The 7,946-nt window shown below is 41.7% G+C and overlaps 1 pseudogene; it reads right to left on the bottom strand.

Annotated features, from left to right (window-relative positions):
• Positions 1-4,440: 4,440 nt before the first annotated feature.
• On the bottom strand, positions 4,441-5,170 carry LOC102853521 (annotated as a pseudogene).
• Between the last annotated feature and the right edge of the window lie 2,776 nt (positions 5,171-7,946).

The raw sequence follows: 7,946 nt of genomic DNA on the forward strand, positions 1-7,946 counted from the left end.
GGGTTGGGGAGAGACTGAGTAAGATGGGTTCAATAATGTATATTGCACTGAAACAGAGGAGGGAGAAAACTGTTTAAAAGAGATATGTGACTAGGTATTTCTGTCATCACAGGAGCCTAGAGCGATGGCTCCATGGTGGACGGGACCTGGGGGAGGGTTTGTAAAACAATGAAAGAATCTTTTCTTTTACTTTTCCATAAAAAAAAGAAAAGTGCCAACACCTTTCTGATTATTGGCTTCCTCCCTTTGCATTTTCAAGGCTATAAATCAGTAGGAGAGCAGACGGTCTCACTTTTCTCTTGGGCAGTAGATAGGTTTGAATCACCAGACTTTTGGCTAGCAGCCTAATGTTTTAACTGCTAGGCCGCCAGTGCTCCTTTATCTTTTCCTTAGAATCGGCACAAATAAGAATCTCTTCCATTCAGTTGGTAGTTGTCGTTCGTATTTCTTTGTGAGCATCTTCGGTGCTAAATCCTTTTACTGAAACTTTTACACTGGTGCTCCACCAATTCCTAGAGTCTCCTTTTTTGCCAATGTCTTCAATGTGGCTTTAACTTCTTTCATATTATTGGTTCTTGATCATGTGCAACTTCTTGAAATGGTTGAGTGTAGACCAATTCTTTTTTGTCTAGTAACTGTGTATTCCATCTTCTTTGCATGTTTCCTGCGTCACTCAATGGCCACTAAAACTTCATTATCATATCTTGAGGTTTGAATTGTTTTTGTTTGGTTCTCTCACCTTGATAAATACTGAGCATGTCCTTCCCTTTTTATTTTCTAACTTCAGATCTTTGTACATTTCATTTTAATATTCCACTTTATCTTCTATGCCTTTCTTTTATAAAAAATTATTTTATTCATTTTAATGAACATTTATAGAGATTTGGATTTCCATTCATTCACTTTTGCATTTTTCTCCCTTCCTCTTTTCCCCCCTAGTTTGCTCTTCTCTTTAAAAAATAAAAAAAAAAAAATTCCTTCATTGGAGCCTTTCTTTAAAACCTGTTATCTCTTTCTTTCCTTATTTCGCTCACTTTAGCTTCTCTATGCTCTAGAGCAAGTTTCAGAGTTCTAACACCATTTTGGTGGTGTCTTAATTTTTAAATGATCTTTTGATTTCATCATATATGCTGTTCTTGATGTCATCCCATAGCTCATCTGATTTTTGGTCATTAGTGTTCAATGCATCAAATCACTTGTTGAGAGAGTCTCTAAATACTGGTGGGAAATACTCCAAGTTATATTTTTACTCTTGTGGACATGCTTTACCTGAAATTGGCATGTGAGCAATTGATAATCTATTCTATCGTTGGCCCCTTGCTTTATTCTGACTGATAAAATTGGGCTTCTTCATTGTCTCTCTCCACTTCCATAGTTTATTTGATTCCTGTATATTTCATCTAGCAAGGATATTGTTGAAAAAGCTACTCACATTGAATAAGTTGTTGGCCTTACAACAAAATTCTATCATACTATCTCTGACATTGTTTCTGTTACCATGTTTTCTATCTATTGATCTTTCTTTGTTTCCAACTTTTACATTCCACTCGCTTATTATTATCAGTAGTCTCTGGTTGGTGATAATATCTTTCTTGGTAGGTGCATCTGAAAGTTGGACAGTGAATAAGGATGACAGAAGAAGAATCAATGCTTTTGAGTTGTGCCATTGCTGAATAGCCTATGGGCTCCCAAAGGAATAAAAAAGACTGACTTGGAGAAAGTGCAATCAGGATGCTCCTTACAGGCAAGGATGAGCAAACTTCATCTCACATACCTTAAGCATGTTGTCAGGTGGGGTCAGTCCTTGGAAAAAGACATTATACTGGGAAAGGTACAGGGAGAGAGAAAAAGGAAGATCCTCAACAAGATGGATTGACACAGTGATTCTAACGATAGACTTGAGCATCTCAGACATCAAAGAAGAGGACTAGGTTCAGGTCTGTTGCTCATAGAGTTGCTATGAGGTGTAATCAACTCAATGGCACCTATTAACAACACTGTGTGTGTTAATACATACCTATTTTCATACTCTGTGTTATAATTTAGTGATACATTTTTTAATTTCTAGTTTTATTTACTATCAAGCTTTGACTATCAGGCTTTCTTTTGGTTTCTGTGTCCCTTTGGCATGCCTCCAGTCATGGATTGAGTTGTGCTGCTCAAAAATGTGTGTCACTTTGACTAACCCTTGATTCTCAGAGGATTGGCAGTGATGTCATAATGAGATTTGTCAGTAATACAATAAACCCCGTGATACAATAAACCAGTCAGTTGTAAGGGGATCAGGGGGAGTGCAACACCCTTAATCAAGACAACACTAATTCAGTGTGAAAGGAGTTTTTCTAGGATGTGGCATGCGTTACCTTTTATTTTACAAGTGAGAGAAAGAAGGAGAAATTAACTGAGAGAGAGGGACCTAGCGTGACAAAAAAAAAATGAAGAACCAGAAATGGAGCATGTCCTTTGGACCCAGGGATCCACCTAGAGGCAGAGGAGGACTGATGTCATGATACACGGAGATCTCCAGGGAGCACCAGGTCCACAGTCGTTTAAAGTAGACAAGAACCTTTCCTGAAATCCAACAGAGAAAACCGTCCTTGAGAGCTGGCACCCTGAATTCAGATGTCTAGCCTCTTAACCTACAAAGGAATAAACCTGTTTGTTAAAGTCATCTACTTGTGTTATTTTCTGTTACAGTAGCACTGGATAACTTAAACACATCTGTTTTGAGTTAGGTTGGCTTTTTGTTTTGTATTGGTATGTGCCGTTGAATCGACTGTGACTCATAGTGGCTCTGTTTATGCACAGTAGCTCTGAACCCTGCCCTATCCTGAGCCAGTCTCACTGTCTCTGACACACCTACCCCTGTACTCCATGGCACAGTTACTGTGCCATCTCATTCAAGTTCTTCCTCTCTTGTTCCTTCCGAGCATGATGTCCTTCTCCAAGGACTAGCTCTTCCTGGCAATCTGCCCAAAGTATGAGATGGAGCTTCAAAATCCTTACCTCCAAGGAACAAGTTGGTGTTACTCTCTCTAGGACAGACCTGTTTGTTCTCTTGTTAGTCCATGGTATGTTCAATGCTCTTTTCCAGCACCACACCTCAAAGGCATCAATCTTCTGCATTTACTTATTTCCTGACACTGCTGGGTGATCTATGCATATCTTGCATTATCTCTTCCCCAGCATTGTGGTTCTTCTTGTTGTTAGGTTGCCATCAAGTTGAGTACGAATCAGAGTGACCCTGTGAACGACAGATCTGAACCCTGCCCTAGCCTGAGCCATCCTCACCATCTCTGCACCGGCATTAAAATTGGTGATTTCTGCAAACACCTTTGGTTCTAAAGGTCTCCAAATGCTGCCGCAGAAGAGTCCTAGCTTTCATGATGTGTCTGAGTGACCCACTTGTGCTTCTCATGGTCTTCCTTCAGCACATTACTGCTAATTAACCACAGTAAAGCAGTTCCTCAGTCTTTATAACTGTCGTTGTATTTCTCAATGCTAGAACCATTGCAGAAACTAGTGTCCAATCACAATGTACCTAATTGTAAAGCTGCAAAATGCAGTTGTCATCCTTTGGAGTGTGTCAGAAGCACGGGGAAGAGGGTTAAAACATGGAGTGCTGGCTCTCATCCCAAGGGGTCTGGCTTTATAGTCCTAGTGCCAAGTCAACAAAATTTGCATTTCTTACATGTTCCCAGGCGATAATTTTAGAGAGGTGTCCTAGAACATGTGAGGGCTATTATCACCTCCTTTACTAGCCAGAGTTGGTTCTGTGTTATCATCTGATCCTGTATCATCCTTGCAGTCATTGCTGTGCGAGAGCTTATTGTTACAGCCATTGTGCCAACCCATCTTGTAGAGAATCTTCCTAATCTTTGATGTTTTCCCAAACATGATGTCATCCTCCTGATAACAGGCCTGAAATACTAAGTCTTCCATTCTCACTTCTAATGCAGAACATTCTGGCTGTACTTCGTCCAAACCAGATTTGTTTGTTCTTTTAAGAGCCCATGATTTTTTTTTTTTTTTTAGATCAAGTTTTGTACCTTTTTATATAAGGGTCACGGAAACCAGTCCTCTCTTCTCTTCAGCTGGTGTCACTGAACGGCTGGATTGCGCCACAGGTTACACTAGTTGAGGGTGAGAGTTTTCTAATAAACCTTTTCTGATACTAAGACTGCTTCCTGTCCTATCGGTGGAAGGACCCCACTTCAGGCTGAGAGAAGAGGCTTTGAATGAACTTGACTTTCTTGGGGGAAATGTCCAAGTTAATATGTTTCCCCTGTGCAAGGACATGAGCTCAGGGGAGCAAGTTCAAGCTCCCAAAGAAGTGATTACTGAGCAACAAGTATGCTCCCCTATCCTTGTGAGCCTGTGCTTACAGAGCTATATCCTTAATCCACAGTTTTCAGCACGCCGAGGCGTGGGGCCCTCTCTCTACCACCAGCGGTAGTGGGCCAGCGCCCGGTTGGCCTAGGCCATATTGTGCATGTTGTGTTTCCTCTTGATCACTGGGGCCCTGGTTGTGGAAAGCCTGTAGTAGCTCATGAGACAACTTGTCCGGCATCAGTGTCCGCAGGTGCTTCTTCTCCCGGCACTCAGTAATCATCTACTTCATTGCCAGGAAGCGGCGCCGCTGCTCAGCCAGGGGCACGGGGACCTGGTAGAAGTGGCCGCCCTTGAGGATGGGCACCAACCCGATCACAGGCTCACAGTTTTTCAGGGCCTGGTGGAAGATGGTGTAGGGGTTGCGCTCGATGGATGCCTTTTCCTCTGCAGCAGCAGCATGGTATTTCTCAGACTGCTTCCTTTTCACCGCTTCCAGGGTCTGCACCATGAGGTGTCTGTCCAGCACCTTGTTTCCTCCTTTCATCATCTTGTTGGTAAATTTACTGATCAGCGGGTCCTCAAACACGGAGCAGGTTTTGGTCGCGGGGGCGGCTTTGATGACCTGAGTCTTCCTGAGTTGCCGTTCATACTTTTCCTGCCCTGTCAGCTCGGCCACGGGCTTGCGGTGATATTCCTTGTCAATCTGGGGATCCTGATACTCAGGGCCATAGCGGCTCCACCTCACCTGGGTCAGCCCAGGAAGCCGGGGCACGAGAGCCCGTAAACCCAGAGTCAGGCCAGACCATCCTCGCACAGCGTTCACCGACGGGGCAGCCATCGTGGCTGGCCCCCATGATATATTTTTAACATTCTTTGCAGACACCATAATTCAAAGGTATCAATTCTTCTTGGGTCTTCATTATTCATTTTGCCCAACTTTCACATGCATGTAAGGTGACTGAAAATACCCTCACTTGGTCAGATACACAGGAAGCCACGAAGTGACACACTTGGTCTTTCACACTATAAGGAGATCCTTTGCAGCACATTTGCCAAATGTAATTGACTCCTGCTTCCCTGATGCTGACTGTGAGCTGAAGAAAATTTACATTCTTGTCAATCTTTTCTACATTTATCATAATGTTGCTTATTGGACTAGTTGGGAGGATTTTTGTTCTTTATGTTGAAGTGTAATCCTATGATTCAGGAGCAAACCTAGAAGTTACCCACTTACAGTTTAAAACAGTTACAATTTTACTTCTCATTTCTTGAAGGAGCTCTGGTGGCCTAGGGTAAAAGCTACAATGCAGTTCCAAGGAATGACATTCAAACCCACCAAATACTGATGGTAGAAGGCTGAGTAATTTCCTCCTGTGCAATTAATTGCCCCTGAATGTATGTAAACCTATGAGTTTTGGCTTGATGGCATACAACAATATTCCTTGAAAAGATATAATCCTTGACACAAGATCAGAAGGTCCTGTTGTTTTGTTAATAGAAGTGAGGGACATTCAGCTAAATTGCCAAGTGGGGGCAAATGACAAGAGTTAAAGGATTTAAATTTAATAATGTTTTCTTTAACATTGTCTTACTTATAGGTTGCAGTATCACAGGCTCTAATATCCTTCAAGCTGATCATTCATTCCCTCCCCTTGAATAAAAGTACCCAGTCTAGAGGGTAGAAGTGCCTGAATCAACTTCAAGGTCTTTTAACCAAGTTTTGAACTTCTCTGAAATGAAGTATATTTTCCAAAGACACTGTAAGGGCTTTCCTAGGTTATGCACATAAACCCATTTAATTATTCTCAACCACAATGTTTCTGGTTCATTCCCTTATTGAGAAACCTATTGAATTTTGACTGCCACCAAATGATCAGACTGGAATTTCATTGTCTCTGTTAAATTGGCCAAAATTTCCCTTCCCATCTATCTTATTTCCAATGTTTTAAAGCATTAGTTTTTAGAATCGTATAGACTCAAATTACTTTCCTGTCACAGACTGACTTTTAGAGAAAGAATCTCAGTATTCTTACCTATGAAATGCCTCCTTCACAAGCGTAGATCAAACGGAATCATGAATGTCATGTTAGTGAAGTGTTTTGACATATGACGTGCTCAATTGCATTTGCTATAGGATAATAGAGCTTTCTAGGATGGTATACATACATAGTTATCCCCTCTGAGTGCACAGGTGAGATTCAGTCAAACCAAAGGTCAAAAATTCGGGTGGAGGGAGGGGGATAAAAGCAATTTAGTGGTCCAAGAAATCCCTCAAAAGCAAAGAGGGGCCATAAAGTTCTATTTTTATAGCATTATGTTGTATTAGATACTATGCATAATCTAGAGGTGATTAAAGTTCTGATGTTACGTACTGTCAAGTCAAACAGATTCATAGCTCACCTTCCAAGCAGGTGTTCAGAGGAAGTAAATTCTGCAGGAACTGATTGCCCATCTTTCAGTGCAGCTCTTGCTTCTTGCCAGCAGGCCACCAGAGATCTGCAAGTTCTAATGGATATGAGGATGTTGTTGTTGTTGTTGTTAGGGGCCATCAAGTCGAGAACAACTCATAACAGCCCTATGAACAAGAGATCTGAACCCTGTTCTATCCTGCGCCATTCTCACACTTCCTGGCACACTAGAGCCTGTTGCAGCAGTCACCGTGTCAGTTCATCTAGTTGAGAGTCTTCCTCTCCTCTGAAGAACCCCCACCCTTCCCAGCATCATGTCCTTCTCCAAGGTAATGTAAATATTGGTACTTCATATAACAGACTTAAGCATCCTGAAAATTTTGTATCTTTAGAGTCCTGGAACCAGCTCCCTGGTGACTGTAGTCAATGTGTTTGCTGTCAATACAGTAGTTACTGTCCACATTTGGTTATAAAGAAACTAGAAATGCCCAGACCTCTCTTCAGAGTACTCCTCCTCACCGAGCTTGTTAGTTCTACCCAGTAACTATTTTTACTGGCAATAAAATTAAAGAGTGATATAAAAAAAGTGCAGAGCTCAGTTTTCACTTCATAATTCATATAAAAAAGGAGATTTAGGTATTGGTTCCATTTTCTTTTGTCTTCTTTACCCTGTTACAGTAGGGGGCGACATTGTTTCACGGCAAGAATCCACTGTCGCGGCCTTAACTAAGAAACACTGATTCTTGGGACCTCATTAGGCACCCCCCGCCCCCAATTGCCCTTGAATCAGAGCCAGGCCACCAGATGTGCTGCCAACCCAAAAGCAGGCACTTTGAATTCATCAGCAGCTCCGCTGGAGAGAGATGGGCAATTTCCTCTCATGTGGTGTGTTTTTGTTTGTTTGGTTTAGGTTTTTTAATATTTTTATTATTTTTATGTGTATGTATCATCAAATTTAATCTAACTGGTATAGGAAGAGATTGTCCCTCCTTCTCCAGAAGAACATCTGGTGGATTTGAACTGCTCACCTCTGGGACTGCAGTGCAGCTTTCCTCTCTTATGTTTTACTGCCCAAGGAAATCTGGTGAGTCAGTCAGGGTTGGTTTGGACTCAATGGCAAAGTACAACAACATTAGGTCAAAATTAAAAATATTACCCTGTGGGCCAATTGGCAGCATCATTATGTGAAGAGACTGAGATTGTTAA

Source organism: Elephantulus edwardii, unplaced genomic scaffold (genome assembly GCF_000299155.1).
Source record: "Elephantulus edwardii isolate Elephantulus edwardi_28Jun2011 unplaced genomic scaffold, EleEdw1.0 scaffold00010, whole genome shotgun sequence".
In the NCBI taxonomy this organism is placed as follows: Eukaryota; Metazoa; Chordata; class Mammalia; order Macroscelidea; family Macroscelididae; genus Elephantulus; species Elephantulus edwardii.